The sequence below is a fragment of the Mesocricetus auratus genome, unplaced genomic scaffold, assembly GCF_017639785.1.
Source record: "Mesocricetus auratus isolate SY011 unplaced genomic scaffold, BCM_Maur_2.0 Super-Scaffold_100055, whole genome shotgun sequence".
NCBI lineage: Eukaryota > Metazoa > Chordata > Mammalia > Rodentia > Cricetidae > Mesocricetus > Mesocricetus auratus.
This window is the reverse complement of record NW_024429232.1, coordinates 550,317-572,344: the sequence shown is the minus strand read 5'-3', so window position 1 is coordinate 572,344 and position 22,028 is coordinate 550,317.

Sequence of the window (22,028 nt, the reverse complement as noted above, 5' to 3'; positions counted from 1 at the left end):
TAACAAGGGACCTGAGTACTACAAGATATCTGTGTCCATGGGTGTCTAGGACCCAAGCCCCTGTAGATAAAATTGATTGAGGCTGGATAAATCCCAGGGTTTTCCTGGTTCTCAGCAAGAGGGAAATTAGGAAAACCAGGTGTTCTTCCTCCTGGAAGCAGAAAATCCAATAATGATGCTTTTACATTGCATCTTTAAATATATAATTGACTTGTACTAATTGTATGGGGGAACTGTGGTGTTTGTTATGTGTAGACATTGTAGAAAGATTAAGCAGAACTTTTAATATGTCCACTATCTCACTTACTTATTTTTTGTGGTGACGGCATTTTAAGATCTACTACTTTAGCACTTCTGAAATAATCTATGGCCATCACGCTATGCTCAATACAACATTTTATTGTTTCTTGCTAGTAGAAAGAAACACAATTGATTTAAATATATTGATTATGTATCCTGCAGCTATGCTAAACTCACTCATTAATTCTCAGGACATTTTTGTAGATACAGTGGAGTTTTCCATATAAATTATCAGGTTGACTAAGAGTATTATTTTTTTCCTTTTCAATCCAGATGCCTTTCTTGCCCCTTTTTCCTTCCCCCTCCTTCCCTCCCTTCCCAACCCCTCCTTCCCTTCCTCCCTCACTCCCTCTCTTGCTTCCTTAATTTTCTTGCTACATTTGTTGAAAGTTGGAGACAACCCAGACATGATGGAAATGTGGAGGGCATACATCATGTGTCATTCCCATTAATAGAAAACATTTAGTCTTTCACTGTATGATGTTGGTTGTGACTTATGGGACATGGCCTTTATTACGCTGTCAGAGATTTATTCTATGGCTAAGATGCTGAGGGTTTTGGTTAGCAATGCATACTTAATTTTGTAAAATGCCTTTTCTGTGTCTATCGAGAGGGCTTCTCTCCTTTAGTTTCTTAACACACTAAATCATGAGTGAATTTTAAAATTTTTTGTTTGAGAATTTCACACATGCATCGTGTATTTTGATTTATCTCCACATTCTCCTCAGCCCAATTCTTCCCAGGTTCCAAGCCCCCGGAGTCCCCCCTTGGTATTACACGTACTCTTGTTTTTTAATCACTGAGTACAATTGGTACTGCTGGTATGTGCATAAGTGTCAAACGAGTTATAATTCCACCATGATTGAGTTCTGAATATTAAACAGCCCTTGACTACTTGGATAACCCCACTGGGTCAGCTGTACAATCTTAAATATGGTTAACTCTAATTTAGTACTGTCTTTATCTTTCAGTAACATACAGGAGTTGTGTATTTTGATGGCACACAGAGTGCCTCTTGAATCACTGAACAGCACTGAGTCCACTCTCTCTTTACATACACTCCCATCTCAGTCTCTAGGAATCACTAATCTCTTTTCAGACTGACTCTTATCAACATGATTCTTATATTTTTGTGTCTGGTGTATTTCACTTAGCATGATGCCCATCAGATGCATCTGTATTGCTACGAATGATGGATTTCATTCTTCAAAGCTGAATCATATTCCACTGCTTGTACATGCCACATTTGTGTTATCCACTGATCTGCTATTGGGCAACTATGCTGCTTCCATATCATAGCTAGTGAGCAATTGTTGCATTGTCGCTGTTGATGTTGTTTTGCAATGATGTCCCTGCGAGTACATAGCCCAGGAATTGATCTGGGAGGCCTGGCTACACTCACTTGAGACCTTTGCAACCCCAATTCCCACAGTACATCAAAACCTGCAAAGTGGCTCCATCCTGAATTGCCACGCTTTTTTTTTAACAAAGTGTCTTATTGCATGGCAATTGGCAAGAAACGAGAGAAGACACAAGTTAGAAATTAAGAGTGAGATAGGTACCTCCTTACCCCCTACTAATTGCTATTTCTTGCCGGATCAGCTAGGAGATTCTCAGAATACTCAACTTCTCAAAGGACCAGACTTGGATTTCAGTTAATTCTTCCTATACAACTCTCTCTTCAATTCCTCCAACTTTTAGGTTCTGTCCCTGATCCCCCTTGCTGCCTCCTTTGGAACTGATATTTTTTTTCTTTTCTGTTTTTCTGATGCAGAAACTGAGATCACAGACATTTTTTTAGGTTGGACACTTGGGTTGTTCCGACATCTATAAGCACTTTGGGATTAATGGCATGCCTGTATATTGAAATTTGTGACATCATTTTTTTCCAATACTAAAGACTTTCTAAACTTTCCTTGTGAATTCCTTTTGATTCTGATTATTTGGATCACTACCTGGGGATTTCCCAGATACATTCATGATTTCTTCTGGACTAACACTATGGTCTTTCCTGGTCAACATTCCATTTGTATATTCTAAGGATATGTATTTGCAGCTTTCATATGGAGTGTTCCATCATGCCCATCAGTTATAATGGTTTGTTCATGTGGTTTGTGTCTTTTGTGTATAACTGATCTTCACATACTGTTATGTCCGTTACTGAGAATTAACATTGAGGAGCCTGAAGAGAATAATAGATTTGTCTATTTCTTTTTGTCATTTTATCAGTTTTTGTTTCATGACTGAAATTCTCCTGGGTGTACTTGTGTACCTTCTTTTTTGATCCCCTAAGGTTGCCAAGTATCAAAAACTTGGAAGGCCAGTTTTCACTCAGGGTTCAAAAAATGGAGCCACAAATAAGTGAAGGATCTAAAATTTGAGGGAAAAAGAATTGAGTCACACAAATTACTCCTCTGCATGTTTCTTTATTCTTCTTCTGCACTCTCCTTTCTACTCCCCAGTTCTTGGGGGTACAGTGTGTGTGTGTGTGTGTGTGTGTGTGTGCAAAACAGCAATTCTTTTGCAATACAATGTGAGGCTTGAGTTTCTCAGGGTCAGCAAGGCAGATAAGAGTTACACACAGGCAATAAACTAAAACTGCTCAGAGAAACTTTTAGCACCAATTGCTTAGGGCTATAAGTTAAGAAGAGGGTCTAAATTTAATTTGCACAAGAAAGAAAACACCTGGACCCTTCCAGTGCTCTGGCCTTAGTGGTGGCATGGGCCTTCAGAAAAATTTACATTTCCCTGAGGATGAGCAAACGGGCTGATTACCGTTGTCATTATCTTCTCAGGGGGAACAAGATGGAGCAGTAAATTTCTGAGCTAAGATCTTGAGTTAATAAAACAAGTTTGAAAATCTTTTAATGCTGGGTTAGTTTAGGTAATCACTTCACTTGATTGTTGCTGAATAGGGTGAACTAGCAAGGTCAGTGCTAGGGAGCTCACCCTTGTGGTGAGGGCAGGGGAGAGCTGATGGACTGACCAACCTTGCAACTACTCAGGACCACAGCCAGGGTTATGATTGGGCCCTCCCCATCATACATCCCATCTATGATCTGCTGGTGCACATGAAGGGGTATGTCATGTAGATGCAATGAAGGAAATCCATGACACAGGAGGAGCCCCAGTGAGGGCCTAATATTGATGACAAAGCAGAAAACAGAGGCCTCAAACCAGACCAATGACTCTTTGCAATGAACACTTGGAAGTAAAAATATATGGACAGAACAATATATTGTGTGACTCAGTATGTCACACTACAGCTTCCATGATGAGATTTTTCTTTCCTATTAAATTTTATTTTATTATATTTTATTTGGGCGGTTGCAAGGTCAAGAAGGTAGATATGAAGCAACAGGGGCAATGAATGGGGTCTAGATGCTGATTGTGAAATACACAAAGAGTAAATAAAAGGAAAGCTAAAAATAAATAAATTCTTGTTAGGTGCATATACATTTAATGCTGCTTTATATTCTTCACAAGGTTTTTCTTATAAGTTCATAAATGATTCATGTATATCAATATGAACTAAGTTTTCAATATATGTGTGTAAACATTTCACGCACAATTAAATGTTTTCTTCAGCATTCTATTCATTTGATACTATTGTAAATATGATCACTTTCCTAGTTTCAACTTAAGATTTTTATACAAAGAGTACAAAGCCATCAATTTTGTGCACCAATCTTGTCTTCTGAAGTCTTTATAATTTTTGTCTATATTAGGTAATGCCATCTACAAACAGAAGTACTTTGTCTTCTCACTTTCCAATCTAAGTGTTTTTATTTCTTGCTCTTGCTTAATACCATGACCAGATCCTGCAGGCTAGTGTTGATAGAAGGGAGAGCATGGGCTCTGACGTTCATGGGAAAGTCTTCCAGCTTTTACCATTGATAATTCTGTTTGCTACAGGTATTCATGGGTGCTCTTCTTCAAAAGAGAAGGTTTGCTTCTCTGCTTGGCTGTTGGGTGTTTCTTTTCAGAGAGCATGTAGAAAAAACTTTCAAAATGCCTTTTCAACCTTATGTTGATACAGTATTGTGGTTTTGTAATGTTGGGGTACCCCGAATTGAGGAGGGGTCCCCAAGCTGTATTTGTCACCCCAAGAATCAAGAGTCCACGCGCCAATTGATGCAACACGCAAGAGGCTTTAATTAGGCATCTGCAGATGGGCCTTTCGGTCAGCTTTTAGACCGATTGGCCCCGAGGTTCAGTTACAATCAGCTTTTAAAGACAAAAACCACAAGCTTTTGGGAGGGGTCCCTATCTCGTGATGGGGGAAGGGGGTACGTAACTCCCGACCCAGGGAAGTAGATGTCCTTCATATTGTAAATTCCTCAAACCTTGGCATGAGTTAATTATCTCTCCCTAAGTAAATAGTGTTATCTCCTTGTTTCCCACTAGTCTTGTTTGCTCTGGTTAGTTCTTCACAGATGGCAGCCCATAATTGGCTTTTTGTGGATTTACAGCCCTTCTGCAATTAAGGTCTCTAAACCATACATTCCATTCTGTGGTATGGCCAGTTCCTGGGATGGGGTCCTTTGTTCACTTCCCAAGTTCTCTAGTGGGGTGCCCTCCCTGTTTAAGCTTATATTTTATTTCTATAAATTCGGGGTCTTTCAGTAAAACATTGCATTATATTGACAGATCTGTGTATTGAACCAACCTTGCATCCCTGGGGTCAACTGCGGTTTAGGTGTTGTTGCATTTGGTTTGTTTGTTGAGGATTTTAGATATATGAATAGTCATCTGTAGTTTTTTTTCTTCTTCTTTAGGCAGTTGCTTGATTTTTCCAGTAGGATATTATTGGCTTTATAGAATTAGTTGGACTTTCTTCCTTTGTTTATTTATGGTCTGCAAGACTTTGAGGAGAACTCAGTGCTAATTCTTTAAGCAACTGGCACAATTCTAAAGGACGCCATCAGGTCCTGAGTTTATCCAAACTGGATATTTTGTGTCTGCTAATTCGATCACTTTCCTTGTCAAAGACCTACTCAGCTCCCTGCCTCCTCGAATCAGTTTTTATAGTGCTGCCTCTTTAGGAATTTGTCTGTTTTTTTCTGGATATTCAACTTATTTGCACAAACTGGGCATTTCCTTATAACCACTCATGTGTTCAGTCATAGTGGCATCTCCCTTTTAATTTGTGATTCTATACTCTTCTTTCTCATTTTTTCCTGGCAGTCTACTTATGAGCTTGTGAATTTTGGTCCCTTTAACTAACTGAAGGTTTTCTTTATTGCTTTTGTCTTCCTTGTTTGATTTTGTTGTCAATCTATATCCTTTTCTAAATTTTCACTTAGGCTACTCTTCTTTTTCTAGTGTCTTAAGTTAGGGAGTTGGTCTATCAATTTGTGATCTCTCTCCATACTGAAGTTACAGAGAGGAATTTCCCACTTAACATGCTTTATATGAATGCACATGTTTTGGTATACTGTGTTTTGTTTCCATTGGTCTCAAACTATTTCATACTTTCTTTGAAATGTTTGATTTTGACCTACAAGTTTCTTAACAATGCAGCATTTAATGTTAACTTATATGTGTATTTCTCCAAACTTTTTTTTTACTTCATTATTATTTATTTTGAGATGAGGACTGTTTCAAGATTGTTCCCATTTCCTGACTCAGCATCTGGAGTGCTGAGAACACAGGTATGTATTACAGTGGCCAACCAGACTTCCCTCTGAAAATAAATTCTCATTTCTTTCAATTATTGTATATTTTGTTTGTCTTAACTCTTTCATTTATTCAGAGGGTTTTTTGCTTTGCCCTCATGAATGTACTTGAGAAGATCACGAGTTCTGCTTGGTGAATGGGAGGAGTCCAAGGTTTGCTTGTTCAGGTCACTTACTTGTTACCAATCTTTTGTACTTATGTTCAAGTAATTGACTGCCTTATGCTGAGCCACCTATTTTTACCTTTAGCCTATTTTTGTAACTTTTGTTTGTCTTGTTGATATTTTGTCTTACCTTCCACCCACCAAGGGGTTTTCCTAGAGCCGCAGTTCATAGCTGAGCTTTGTGACATGTGCACAGACAATCAGTTAAGATACTCTGTTTTAGATATTAACTGAAACTCAATGGAAGGAGAGAGCCTTTATCCTCTCATCTACTCCAGGTTTACCATAGTCCAAGGGGATTGTGCCAGAAGTGGGGATGGGAAAGTTAGGGGTTCTGATCTTCCCTTGAGAGAATAACTGAATAGACACAATATAGCATGTAACATAATTTCAGAACCAAGAGAACATTAAAGAGAAATGTAAGTAAAACCAGGCATATCACACAATAACATTTAGTGATAACATTAATGTGGGAGACAAGCTACCTTGCTGTATTGGAATGGCTATTGATAACCCACATGGTCCTGGCAGCTAAGGACACTAAGGGGTGGAAACTGCCTTTGCTTCTCCTCAATATAGGATGACTCAGTCTCCCTTCACCTGTCTTTTTCTGAACTACTAAAAAACTTAGAATTGTGCAGATAGCTCACTATACTAGCATTTTATTTTTCTAGACACAAACAAACTCATCATCTGCATGTTCATTCACTTTCATCTTCCTTCACTGGTTATAGAGAAGCAATATAACCAGACATTTGATTTCATTGTGGTCATTAACAAGATGCATATGCAATCTTAATATTACAGGTTCATCTTAAACAACAATATCCCAGATAGACTCAGACTCTGTGGGCCATCTGCTCTCAGACACCACTACTAAACCTTCTATTTTAGTATGAATACAGAAAGCTTAAACATCAACAACAACAATGAAGCAGCAGATATGATTTGGTTTGTGAACTACAGCTTACAGTTGGCTATTCAATTTGTTGAAACTCTAGAACTGAAAAGTATACATACAAATCCTCATGGGAGACTCATAACCTTTTGAATGCCTTATGAAATTATTTTAAATTATATTATTATTATTGTTATTACTATTATCATTATTAATGTGTCTGTTATGTGTGTGTTGGGAGGGCATGTTTACCATGGTACATGCGTAGAATCAGAGGATAACTTTGGTGAATGAGTTTTCTCACTCCACATTCCATGGGTTCCTGCATCAAACTCAGGTTGCCAGTCCTCTGAGGTAAGTGCCTTTCCAGATGGAGCCATCACACTGGCCGGCTTTTTACCATATCTAAGAGGGCCTTCATAGCCGATTGGAAAACAAACAATCACAATTCTTTAGCACTTTCAGAATATCAAGAAGATAATGTATTTTTCTACCTCTTGAATGACTTTACCAATAATAGAAAACTATGATGTCATGCTATGCTAAGCCTGAGCCCCTAGAGGAGTTGTGAGTTTCTAGTCCATTGACAGAGGTTTCCATGAGGACAGTCTGAGATTTATAGGTGACAGAGTCTCTGTGGTGATGAACCTTGATGCCCTGCAAAGTTTCCATTGAAATTCCACATTCTTGAATCTGAGACCAAGCTCACGCCCAGCCAAACCCAGCTAAGCCTGGTTGGATGTGCAGAGTTGCCCAAATGGAGTCCAGCCCAAGGCACAAACCCACAGACCCAGGAACACAAAAATTATGCCATGGTAAGTGGCTAAACTTTTGGGTGTTTCAAATGAATAAAATCATTCTTCAGTCAGGAGATAGGTCTTTGAGTTTCAGGCTAACCAAGGCTACACACCGAGAGTCCATCTCAAAAATAAAAAACAAAGCCAGACCCAATTCTGTTTTTAAATATATGCAACAAGTGTTCTTCTAGAAGATGGAATGATTAGAAAATCAACTGTACTCTTGTATAGATTTTGTTCTCAAGGACGGTTATCTATGCTTAATTAGGTTCTTCTGCTGAGAGAGCTGATCTGATTACATGAATAAATTTAAGAATACTGTTTTTTGTCACTGAAAATTATGGTGATAGAGACATACTTTTGATACATTTTATTTATTTTTTTATTTTTTTTGTTTTTCGAGACAGGGTTTCTCTGTGGCTTTGGAGGCTGTCCTGGAACTCGCTTGGTAGTCCAGGCTGGCCTCGAACTCACAGAGATCCGCCTGCCTCTGCCTCCCGAGTGCTGGGATTAAAGGCATGCGCCACCAACGCCCGGCTCGATACATTTTATTTTTATTAGGTCTTTTAATAATTAAGTTTGTTTTTTACAATACATACAAATGTCATGATATATATTTATGGGGTATAGTGCTTTGATACAGGCATTCATTGTGTGATATTTAAGATTAAACATGCAGATATTTTCAAACATTGACATTTCTTTGTGAAAATATTCAAAATCTTTTCATCTATATTTTCAAAATAAATACACATCACCATTATCATGGTTGGCATGCTATGCCATAGCTCATCTGAAGTGGCCTTCCTTGCCTGGAACTCAGTATCAGTTTACCACCTTCTCTGCCTGCTGCTCTCCCTGGTCTCTGTTGGCTGCCATTCTACTCTCAACTCCTGTGACATCCACATTTAATATTTAGTGTATGACTGAGAATGAGAATGCATGTTTTGTTGTTGCTGTTCTGTGTGGTTTATTTCAGTTAACTTCACAATCTGTAGTCCTTCCATGTTGGTGGAAATTATGGCATCATGTTCATTTTCTGGATGAATAGTATTCTCTTCTGCAAGACTGTTTTCAGCTAATGCATGCTTATGCTAACTCCATTTTTGGAGTCATTGTGGCTAGTGATACAAGGAGCCTGGGAGTGCAGGCAGATTTCTCTCTGACTTATGGTTTTCATTCTCTTTGTATATATGTCAGATAGTGGGTTTGCTAGATCACATGGTAATTTTTCTTTTAGTCTTTTGAGGAAGTTCTGCCCTGTTCTCTATAATGGCTGTACTGATTAATATTCTCCAAATACCATGCCTTTCTCCTACTATACTTTGCTCCTATCAGTCTTTTTCCTCATTGCTCTCTCCTGCTTCTAACCCTCTCCTGCTTGCCTTCTTCCTTTTTCCCAAAATAGTCCTTCCTTCTGACTTCATGGTACATGCCTTCCACGGTCCTCTATTTGCAAACAGTCATTCTCGCTGAAGTGAGGTGGTATTCTGATGTGGGTTTAACTTGTATTTCCGTGATGATGGGTTATGCTGAGCATTTCTTGGACCCACTGACCCATTGCATGTCTTCTAAGAAATGTTTGTTTTGTTCTAATATCTATTTTTTCTTACATTATTCTGAGTATGAGACCTACTTAGAAGGATTCACACTCTGTAAATTGCCTCTTCACTGTGATGGTTATGTCCTTAGTCTGATGGATTTAGTAATATGTATTCCATTGATTTACACTGACTTTTCCTGTTTCCTGTGCTTTTAGGGGTTGCCCCCACACCAAATATGCTTCCCAATTTCAATGCCTCAATGCACTTCCTCAAACATTGTCTTGAAAAACCTCAAGAACTAGAACTTACTGTCAAGCTCAATGACAATGGAAGGCTAAAGACAAATCTCACCCTAGTTCATGGATTTTCTCATTTATGCCTCCAGTAACTTGTTATCACAGGTCATCCCCACATGTCCTAGAGGAACTGATGTTTCTGTAGTTTTCCTTCAGCCAGCAATTTCTCATTGTTGCTGATGCATGCACCATTGCAGTCTCCATTAGCAAAACCCATGATTTCCTTTCAAATGTCTGAGTTCTCTCTACTTTTAAAAGCCCACTCCTTTCCTTTAAAAATAAGGAATCTTTTCTTGTAGCATTTCTCTAAGTACTTTCATAATACATGTAGTGTTTCTGCAGTGGTTTGTAAACAGTGTTAGATGAGAATCCAAGTTGGCATTTATCTAGAACATACCATGTTTTCAAAGAATCATTGATTCATTCTTTAATGTGCTAACTTTCAATATGACATTTAGCATGACTAAACTTTGTATAACTGAGTCTGTTTATGGATTATGGTCTTCTTGTACACTTTTATAATATTACCCAAATGTTTAGATTATTTTAAATCTGCTATGTTTGTTGCTATCAAGGTCAATTACAAATGGTATTTTTCTTGAAAACATCTTGGCCATTTCTCTGTGCTCAATATTTTTCCAGATAAATTTTAGAAATGCTCTATGAAGTTTACAGCATCACACTGGTACATAGCTTGGGGTTGTTTAATACTTAACTTAATTTGATGAAAACTAACAATCTCTAGCACCTAGTGTCCCTGCCTGAAGCTCATGACCCTTCTCTGTTTATTCAAATCTGCTTTGTGTCTATCAATAAGCTTTTTCAGGTTTTATTCTGCAGGGAGGTGGTATTTGGGGATCCATAACTTTGGTTTCAAATAAGCTGCATTGATTTATTTTAAGCTTGTTGGGGTATTTCATCAATGTTGCTGCTCCTTTGGGAAGAGGATGACTTAATCGCTTTAATAGTGGATGCACATGCACACCCGAAGTCCTTAAGAATTACTTAACAGAAAACATGGTTTTGTTTTGCTTTATTCTGTAGTCATCCACCACCTCTTGCTCTTGCAATCTTTCTGCCCTCCATTTCAAAATAATCCCTAAGCCTGGAAGGAGGGGATGCGGTTTATATGTCCTATTTAGGCCTAACCACTCTGCAGTCTCCTAGTCTCTATATCTTGACTAATTGTGGATCTCTATATTTATCACCATTCACTACAAAAGGATGTTTCTCTGCTGAGGGGTAAGAGGTAAGGGGTAAGGGATTCACCAATGGATGGATAGAGTGATAAGTCATTAGAAGTCAGTTCAATTCTTTGTCCACTTAACTGCATAATAGGGGTAGGTTCTCCACTAGAACCTAGGGCCTATTTAGCCACATGTGATTGGCAGTTGCACAGATAACAACATGTACAAGACCTGTACAAGCTCAAGCCAGCCAAAATAATGGCATGGAGATGGGGATGTAGGTACAGAGTCTCACCCCAGGTTAAGAAGATGTTGGTAACAGACAACTGCTGGGAGAGAGAGAGTTGTCCTGTAAGGGCCACACTTCATGGATGGCTCTACACCCAGCTGTACATAGGTAGCACCAACTGAACTCCATGGGTTAAAAGGAAAAAAGAACATGAAGTTGGGTGGTTAGAAAAGGGGAATGGACCTGGGAAGAGTTGAGGGATGAATATGCTCAAAACAGGACATTTTCAAAGAACTAATGAAAACAGTTCTTAAAAAGGAATTCCTCGCAGGGCAGTTGAAGGAAAGCTAGTCCTTTGAGACCCTTGACTACATATCCCATTCTGACCTTCTTTGGTGTATTAGTACACATCTGAGAGCAGAAAATTATCTGCCTCGAGAAGTATTTTAGATTATATGCTTCCTTTGATCCTGTCTTAGGGGAGACATGCTCTTTTCATGCCCCAGAAGCCTGCTCATCCATGCTCTGTGTTCTTTACTTGTGGTATTAGTAAGAAAGCCTTGCTTGTCCCTCAGTCAAGGATTAGCCACCTTGATAGGTCCTTTCCCTCAGCTGACTCAGAACTCTCTAGTGACATCTCCATTACCCCTATGGTTCTTAGTTTCTCTGGGCTCCAACACAGTTCAGGGCTCACCATCTTTCCTACTCCTTGGCAGAGATCCCCATATGTTCTGACAATGATTTGGACTGACTTGAACCTTGGGGTAGAGGGATACCAGCCAGGGCATGAGACAGACAGGTTGGTACCACGTGGCCTTCCTACTGCTCCAGCATGTCAACGAGAGTAAGCTCATGCTGGCACCATCTTCCATGTGTCCCTGTTTGCCTGTGTGCTTGTGAGAGTAGAGAGCTCTCCTTCCCACGGATTCCATGGGCACCAGGTCAGCCATCCTGCTTGGAGACAGGTGCTGTCTCCAGATGCCACTCGGGGGCTCTCACAGCAGGCCACAGCAGGCCACCCTATTGCTTCATGCATTAGCAGTGTCAGTCAGCTCCCAACATTTCCCTGGCTGGTTAAGAAGGTAATCTAGGGGTGGAAAATTATAATTGGTAAGGGTGCCAGGTTAGACTCATTTCAAGTCACAACGGTCCAGTTTTTAAAGAGTGCTTTACTAATTGGACTAGGCAGGTCTTAGTCAAGGTAATGTGAGTTTAAGCAGGAGGGCATAGGGAATGGCTGCCATGTGAAGTTACACCTATATGTGGAAGAAAGAGAGACACCACAGGAACTCCACCATACTCTAACCAACCTACAGAAGCTGATCTTCCATCCTCCAGAGAAGACCAGAAACAGACAAACCTTCCAAGATAACACCAATTTTCTTCAGGAAGCTCTATTTTCAGGCATTGAGATATTCAAAACCAGAAATAGCTTCTTTGTCAAGAGGTGATCTCCTTAGCAACAGACAGGTTCTCTGGTCAGCCAGCCTATCCTACTTGGCCAACGAGAGAGTGCATCTCAAAAAATTCATAGCCTACTTGGCCAATGAGAGGCCACGTGTCATAAAACAATATGGATGATACCTGAGGAATTCCACCTCAGTTTGACCTGTGGCCTCCACGTTAGTGCACACATGTGTGTGGGTACACACACACACACACACACACAAAACACATGTATATGAGCACACATATGTGGACACATGAACACGTCAACAGCTTTAGAATGAGTCCTTTTTTTTCAATCAGCCATTTAGCTAATGCTTGTGGATGGTGCCAGATGCCAGGTCTTCTGGATGCTGGGGAGCCATCTAGGGACACATAAATGACATCTGCCCTTTTGGCATTTCTTTTCTTAAGTTGATCCAACTTCGAGCAAGCCAGTAGACATTCAGGCAATTTCAGATAATGACAAGAAACTAACTGGCCTGAAGCTAATCGGGCAGGTGGCAGGGAAGCTTCAGAGAGAGGTGATTTGGAAACTCCATGGGAACATTGAGGTGGGGATGTAAGCTGAGGTGATGCCCTCAAAGAAGACACCCTTAAGCAGATTTCTCAAAGCAGGAGAAAATGGCTGTCCTGGATGTGGGTAAAAAGGTAGACACAGTGACTTTTAATCAAATCAAAGGAAATGGAGCAGCTTCTGAGATCTTTGTGTGTTTCTCACCACACTTATTTCAAGTGTAAGAACTCCAAGTCAAAGTTCAAATACTAAAACAGGAGGAGGAGAAAGAATTTTACTGTCTCACTGTAATGGGAAGAAGGCTAGGCTAGTGTTGGAGAGTCAGCAGCATATGGCTATGACTAGAACATCTCTTAGACCCCTTTCTCCTCTGTCCCTTTCTGACACTGGCTTTCCTTGTTGCAGTAGCAAGTCCAGGAACAGATTCTTCTTGACTTCCTGTGCACTGTGTGGCCTCTCTACAATAGAAGGGATGGAACCTTGAGTAGCCAAGGGGGAAGTCTGATAGGCCTTCATAAAAGGAGAAAATTTAAAACCAGGTATGGTGGCATACTCTGGTAATCCCTGCATTAAAGGAAGTGTGGGTAGATATAAAATAGTGAGTTCAAGACCACCCTGGGATGCATTAGATTTCCTTATTTTAAAAAAAGAAGTCTGGGGAGGCAGGAGAAACAGGATAGCCACTGGATAGCTGTTAGGAAGCTGTTTCTGTTCATAGACTTTTTACTTTATAATTAGTTCTTTTCTGGACATAGGGTCTTGAGAAACTTAGGCTGGCTTCAAATTCACTACATAGCTGAGCATGACCTTCAACCTTGAGTCCACCTTGAGTATACTGGGATTATTGTCTCTTATTCACATACTTGGACTACAGCTATCAGTCAGTGAGGGTCTTACTAGACATCTGGAGGGAAGAGGCAGCCTTTTTCTCCTTTTCTGCCTCTGACACTGGAAAGTGTGGAGAATTGTAACCCATAGGAGCAGCTGAGCTATGAGGAAGCATGGGAGTCAATGTCAAATCTGTTCACTGTGGCATTATCTCCACATCCATAAAATACAGATAAGTTGTTGACCTTTGCAGTGGGTCTGAGCATTCCAGGAAGCACAGGGCAGAGGTCTTGTCCCTCTAAGGATACCATGAATTAACCTGTGAGGGTCTGAGAGGGCACACTTGTGTGGGAGCTCTAAGTGGCAGTGAGGCCCTGATGATGATGGCTTCCAACACATCATTCCAAGGATTATTCACCTCTCTGGAATCTCTCAGGCCCTCTTATAACACGATTTTATGCTTAGCAGTGATTTCAAATGCTGTTTGCTGTTCCCTGAGGCCATTTCTGATCAGTATTGCTCATGGTGATTTCTGAAGTCTCTATATTCTCAGGATGGATCATTTGTTTTGGAGTAGAGGAACACCAGTGGTTAAGAAAATCCTATGCCATACAGATGGCACAGCACTAGAAATGATAGTCAGTGATGATACAGACATATGAAATTGTGTACAGTGAGGAACAGTGCCCAGAGTGGGGCATTCCTCCAAACCACCAAAGAGACATGGTGGATCAGGAGTCTAGGAATGGTTTCCAAGGAGCCATCAAGACATGAATGGCTTATAAATTAGCACACACACACACACACACACACACACACCACATACACATACACACACATACACATACACACATACACATACATATATACACCACACATACTTTACCCTTTGGAAATATACTACTATGTTGAATATAACAGAAGTAAAGCAGTAGCTATCACTTCAGAAAAGAAGTTACCACAGTTCTCTGGATGAAATTTATTAAAATGAGATCATCTCTAGGCCATGATAGACCCTTGAAAAGGGAGGGAGAGCATTGGACAGAAACCATACAGGGAATGGACAGCTAAGCCTGATGGAGCTTTCAAGGGAAGGAAAGGGTTCCTTTTAAAGTCAAGAATAAGGTGTGGCATGGTAGGATGGAGAGAATGAAAAGGGTGGCTGGGTAGGGGGTGGATGGGAAGGGTGGCTGTGTGGGGGTGGATGGGAAGGGTGGCTGGGTAGGGGATAAGAAGTCTCTTTAGGCAAATACCCATGAGGAGCCTCAGACCAATCCCCAGAACAAAGGAAAGATCTGGCTTTTTACAGCATTTTAGAGCTGGAGGAAAAATTCACACCATGTGATTTAGTTCAACACAGTGTAAGTGACAAAGCACAGAGGAGCCAGGTATCATCAATTGAGAGCTGTCAAGCCATAGCACAGACAGCTTCTTTTGTTTTCAATTTTATTCTTGAGGTTATAATATAGATAACAGCATTTCTTCCTTCTTTTCCTCCCTCCAAACCTTCCCATATATGCTCTTTACTCTCCTTCAAATTCATGGCTTCTTTTTTCACTAATTGTTATGACATGCATATGAGTGTGTACATATATCTTCCTAAATATAAGCCTTTCAGCCTTATAATGTTATTCTTGTGTGCTTTCAGGACTGACAACCAACTGCAGTGTTCTTCCCTGAGGAAGACCACCTTTCCTGCTCCCACCCACCCTGGCATGTCCATTGTGCAGTTACCCTGTGTGTGGACAGGCTCATTAACTCTCTTCCCGAGAGAGCTACAGGACAGTAGGGATGTAAGATCTGGGTTCTAACACTATGGCTTGAGTATCTGCCATAAAGCATGTGTTAGAAACATGATTCCCAAGGAAACCTGTAGGAAGTGAAGCCTAACGGGAAGTGCTTAGGTCAGGAGGCCCCACACTCATGAACAGATTAATACCAGATGTAAAGACCCTAAGATTGGGGGTTTGATTTCTGAAGCACAGTCTCTCTCTCCCTCTCTCCTTTTCTCTCCCTCCCTCTCCCACTCTCTCTGTTTAATTTTTATTTTATGTGTTTTATCTTCACATATGTGTGTATAACCATGCATGCCTGGTGCTCATGGAGACCAGAAGAAGGCATCAGAGCTCCAGGAACTGGAGTTATACCCAATCATGAGCAGCTGTCAGTGCTGTGAATCAAACCCAGGTCCTTTGGAAGAGCAGTTCACACTCTTAACTGTTGAGGCATCCCTCCAGGCCAATCAGAAGCTCTCCTGCCCTTCTCGGTCTCACCATGGGACGATACCAAGCAGGTGACAATGCTATGTCCTTAGACTTCCTAGCTTCCAGAACCCTGAGTCAACTACATCGCTGTAATTTGTAAACTGTCTTGCAGTATTCTGTTACAGGTAGATAATTCTATATTCATTCTATCTTCAAATGCATGGAAGACAGGCACTGACTCACAAAAGTGCTCACAGGTAGGACTGTCTGAGGAAGGTAGTATCCTGTTCCAGGAGGCTGCCCCCTTAGGATGCTAAGAGGGTTGATTATCTTTCATTTCTAGACCTGAATTTGATTGTGAAAGTCCATGGCTGCTACTCAGGCACATAATAGGTTTATTTCAGCAGAAGGATGCTTCACAGCTAATTGGCACAGGGCAGGCATCTGAGCCAAGGTGTCCTGCTAGAGACAGGAGAAGGAAAAGAAGAAGACCTGTATCCTAAGGGGCACCATTGGAGACATTAAAATGGCTTTGAGAAGGATCCTGTCACATCTGGTTGTTGTGATAATTAGATTAGGTAGCAGAGAGATGGAGAGGAAGAGTAGCATCCAATTTTTCTGTTCAGGTCCTGCCAAGGCTCAGGAGGTGCAGTTTCAAATAGCTTGTCTTTAGAGATGCTCTCCAGGGAGCTCTTCATTTTTAAAGTTTCTGAGAGGTTCTGATATGTGGTTTAGAAATCACTGTCTCCCTTTAACTTAAGAGTTGGAGAGATATAGAAATGAAGCAAGTAGAGTAATTAGGACCATGCCATCCCATAGCACACCCACTCTGCTTTGAACAGTTCACACAGGACACACACACACACACACACACACACACACACACACACACACACACACACTCCTACATTCCTGTTTGCTTTTTGATGTGTGGGCACATATTCCAGCCGATCTTTCTGCTTTGGTTTCCTTCATATATTAATCCACAGACCTTTCATTTGGGCATTCAGAGACCTCACTCTTCCCTTATTTTCCTGTCTCAGAAGCATCATGAGATTGGGAAGGCCATGAGGCAGTGAACTCAGGCATGGAATTAGACCTTGTCTTCTTGGAGGATTAAGATACCAGAAAAACCAGCAACTCAGTCTAAGAAACCCTGCTCATCCAGGTGCAAAGTGGTGCTGGCTGAACACATACTGGAGTCCTAAGGACATATCTCTGAGCCCTCCCACAATTTCACCCCTACCACCATGCCCTCTATCTAAGGCCCATTGGTTAAAGACAGGTGGAAAAGGTTGAGGGACAATCACTGTGTCAGTCACTACAATTTCCTGATCATTAGTTTTCTCTTCCATGCATTAATAGACTTGTCTTTGGTAAAGAATCACACATGATACAAATATTGCCCCAGATATGCCTTTCATATACTTCTTCCCCAGAATTCCCTGACACCTCATCTCCAATCATGTACTCTCAAGTGCCTACTTTCCTGTCAAAGTTTTAGTCAACATTAATGAATTAGTGCAAATATAGACCTCTATTAATATATACATGTGTGGATGCACATATGCAAATTTAATAGCCAGAGTACATTGTTTAATTTACTTAGGCCTTGCAGGAATATCCCATCATTAGTTCATCATCTCATTGTGAATGGGGCTGATTGTTCATTTTTTAATACTTTCCAATTTTGTGCTGAATAATCTACGAATTAGACCTGGGTTTTTTGTTTTTTCTTCCTCAGTCAACTGGAAGTGTGAGGCAGTGGGTGCTAAATAGAGAAAAGACAACATAGGGAGGGAGAGGGAAGAGGAGAGGAGAGGAGAGAGAGACAGAGAGACAGAGAGAGAGAGACAGAGATACAGAGAGACAGAGATAGAGACAAAGAGAGTGATAAGTAAATCTTGGAAGCAGATTATGCAACCCCGGGTCATTTCATCCCAGTCTTTGGCACCTATTTCCAAATGAAGATGCATTAGTTCCCCAACCACAGACCACCTCTGTCATTTGCAGACCAGACACTATCCAGATCTGTAGGGATACATCAGTGGGTTAGTAACTTGATGAATTATGGTCAAACATTCTGTGCTTGGCTGGTAGAAATCTAGAAGCTTTTGAAAGAACAATATCTAGAGAGAGTGGTATAGCTTTACTTGAAATTCTTCAAGGTCTGTTCTGGAGTTCTTCTGTCATGGTCTGCTAAAGGCTTCCACGAATGCTACAAAGCCTATTCGACCTGAGCTGTTTGGCTTGAGTGTCTGGGCAGTTCTGGTGATTGCATGGGCTGATGAATGCCATTTCTTCTGGTTCTCAGTCACTTGGAAAGATTTTCTTTTGTCACTTAGCCAGTGGGTAGAGGAGCTTGACCAAATGAGGATGTTACATCTAGAAGTCAGGTGATCCTCTCAACATTAGGCCTTTTCATAGTAGTAACCTGAACTTGACCTTGCAAGAAACATATTACTGTGTCCTGGGCTCTGAAATCATTGGAAATATTATCGCAGTTTCTTTGAATTTAATTCAGAAGGCCAGCAATTGGAATGGTTTTCTTCTACTATTTGCTCACTTGGTCTAACACATCTGACAATTCACCTGGGGCAGGATGCTGGCCTAAAAGGGTCCTGGTCACTTGTCTAGAAGATGGTATGCCCCTTCTGCATGTCTCCTTTTCCTGATCCCACATTCTTAAGAAAGCTGACCTACACTCCCGATAAAGAAGATCAGGGTTCCTAGAGAGTGCAGGAATTGCTTAGCCTTTTCAGGATTAATCTGAGAACTCGCACAATGTACCGATGCTGCATCCAGGAAGTCAGCAGTGGCTCTGATTCTGGGGAATGGAGAGAAGGGATGTGGCTGGATTACATTTCCTGCTGGAAGAGCATTAAGCCATATTAGAGAAGGACACGAACTTTGGAAAGGAGGTCTTAGAAGACAGTGCTTGGATCTGCAATGCGTCCCCTTGAAGTTCTCATGGCAGGTCAGCCTCCAGAGCACAGAGCAAAGTCCAGGAAGTGTGTGGCATAATCCTAACACTTTAAGAAGACAAATCACAGCAGGACGAGATGCTGTCCAAAGGTAACCTTGGATTTTCTCTGAGTTACTTATGAAGAGAGTCATTCAAACAAAGTGTATTAGTTTTTGTAATGGCTATTAACATCAAATTACCGTGACACATCACCCAGCTCATGGAGATACACCAGACACTCAACACCATGTTCAAGAAATACTCTTCTGGATGACAGGGATTATATGAGAAGGCACATTGGAAAACCAGTTTACTGCAATTTCTTTGTCTTACTCAGTTCTCGATAAATGATATTTCTGAAATTTAGACTAATTAATTCAGAAGATAGTTTGGTTAGATGAAAATTAAGCCAGGTTATGGAATTTAGGTCTGCATCATGTAGACGTATTTTCTGGGGCTTTTCTTCCAATATAGGTACTAAGAAATAAAAAACAAATCTAAATACATGTGACTGCTGGGTCAGAACAACACAGAAATGATTCCAAACTTCACAACTCCTGTGAAACATTCAGAAGTACACACAACTATTGCACTGAACCTATGACTCAAGAAACATGTATTGTGTGATTGGAGACTGTTAACAAGCTATTCAAGAGTTTCTTGACGCATCCAAGGAATGTACCATGAACCATAGGCAATGGATTTGAAATTAGTAAGTAAGGCTTTTGTTTGTTCTTGGAGAGATAATTCTAAAGAAATTTCAGGACAATTCTGCTGTTGCAAAGTTTGCAGTGTATAAACTCCTGAAGATAACATGTTAAATTTTGTTTTGCTATTTAGTTGATGTATATTTATTTTATATCTGTCATACTCATAATCTCTTTTGAGCATCAGGGAGATAGCAGTAAACAAAATCCACAATATTTCCTGCCTCTTAGGGGCTTAGATTTCATTGGAAGGTAAAGGGCTTTCTTTGTAGTGGGAAGAGTGTTCTTAGAACAAATTCACCCGTGGTAAAGTGGATGTCTCACGAATAGATCAAGATGATTCATCTGAGTTACCAAGAAACCCAGAAACAAAAGCAACAGTATTGACCCCCAGTGTTTAAAGGTTGTCATTAAGCTCACAGATTTCTTTGGCCTTTGTGATTTCCATTGCTGAGTAATGATGTCTTGCTTTACAATGTCAAGATGTCTCCTGTAACTGTAAGCCAGTCATCTTGTCCCCACACCATGGTTAATGAGGCAGGAGTCAAAAGTGGAGGAAAAATGATTTCTCTTACTAGTATTTTTGGGGGGTGGAGGAGGGTCGAACCTTTCTCTGAAGCTCAGTTTAGCTTTTGAGATCTGTGAAGCCAGAAGTTGGACTAGTGCTGCTATTCCAGCCAACATTTCCACTACTGTCACTTTTTGTGGGTTGCTTGACACCCTGGACTTCTGTGAACATCATGTCAGAAGAGGGATCTTAACACTGGCAGCTGAAAGAGAGGGCATCAGTAGAGTGCTCGACAGCCACCTTTAATTATATTCTAGCTTTTCATTTTGAGTTTGGTTGGTATTGTTCCATTTTATTTATTTATTTTTGTTCATATTGACCTATAGCTGTTGGTCCCTGCCTCATAATTTTTCTACCTTTGTCTTTGATTTTCTTACCCTAAGAATTTTTTAAGGTTGAGTTTAATGTCTCAATGAGAATATACTACACAGTAGAGAAATTTGAAGCTTCCCCCCCTGGATTGTATAAATAAATATTTCATCATCCTTAATTTATGTATGTTTTAGAGAAATTCTTAGTTCATTATCACTTTTTTCTTTTTAGTTTAGAATCCCTAATTTGCATATTTTGGCCCCTCTTTACCCTATATGTCTAGTAGTTTATCTTTCAAAGATTTCTAATGATAGGTACAATCTATATATATTTACAAGGTGTATCATAATGTTTCAATATATAGAGATAAGATGACTAAACCATTTATACAACATAGTCATTAATTCATATGTATTTTTGTGGTTAAAATACTGGAATCTGCTCTTTTGGTAATTTCCAATTATGCAACATATTCTTATACAATTGAGCAATTTATTCTACCTACCAAGTGGGAAATGTTTGTTTTCCTTTCTATCAATATTGGCCCTAAATCTCCCTCCCCCACTTTAATCTTTCCCACTTTCTAAAACTTTTATGGGTATCTTTTAATCTCCTGAACCAGGTAAACCATATTTATGCAAAGGGCCTGGTATGTCCTTACATCTTACTGGCCTGAAGCAATAAGCATTTCCTTCTCTTTCTGTAATTTCCTTTCTGCAGATTGTTTTAAAACTAACTAGCTCTGAAATACTGAGGTTGGACCCCAGCCAAAGAGGAAAATATACACCACTTGAATATGAATAAAAACCAAGTGAGCTTCCTTTCCCAGTGAGCTGGTTAGCCTGTTTGGGTTCTGGAGCATCCTTTTTACAAAAAGAAATTACCTTGCTGAGTTACTTTCAATCTGTTAGTGTGTCCTTTTGTGAGACAGTGAGATTATTTTTGTTTGTTTCTAGCCTGTCTAACTGGCATTTCACATGACTTGATCAGTTTTTCCTTCCAAAATCCCATCCAGGCCTGCTAACCCCTGTTGTTCTACTCTTCGCTTCTATAAGGCCAGCGTTTCCAGGTTCCACACATGAGTTATTCCATTAGCTCTTCTCAAGTAGTGTTCATGTTTCTCTTTTCCATAAGAAAAAATATGTAAAACTTACTTTCTCTGAAATAGTTTAAACATATTTACTTAGCTAATAAACTTACTAGTTCTATTGAGCTATTGAATAAATCTTCTAAACATGTTTCAGATAAGGAACCAGATGGACTTAAGTTTTTAAAATCTTTGTAAAGGAAGGTAATTAATGACAACTTCAAAGAGTTGTTAACATTGGTTCAAGAAGTTAGGTTAATCTTACAGGTATATGACCTACCTGTACCTCTCTACCTTTCCA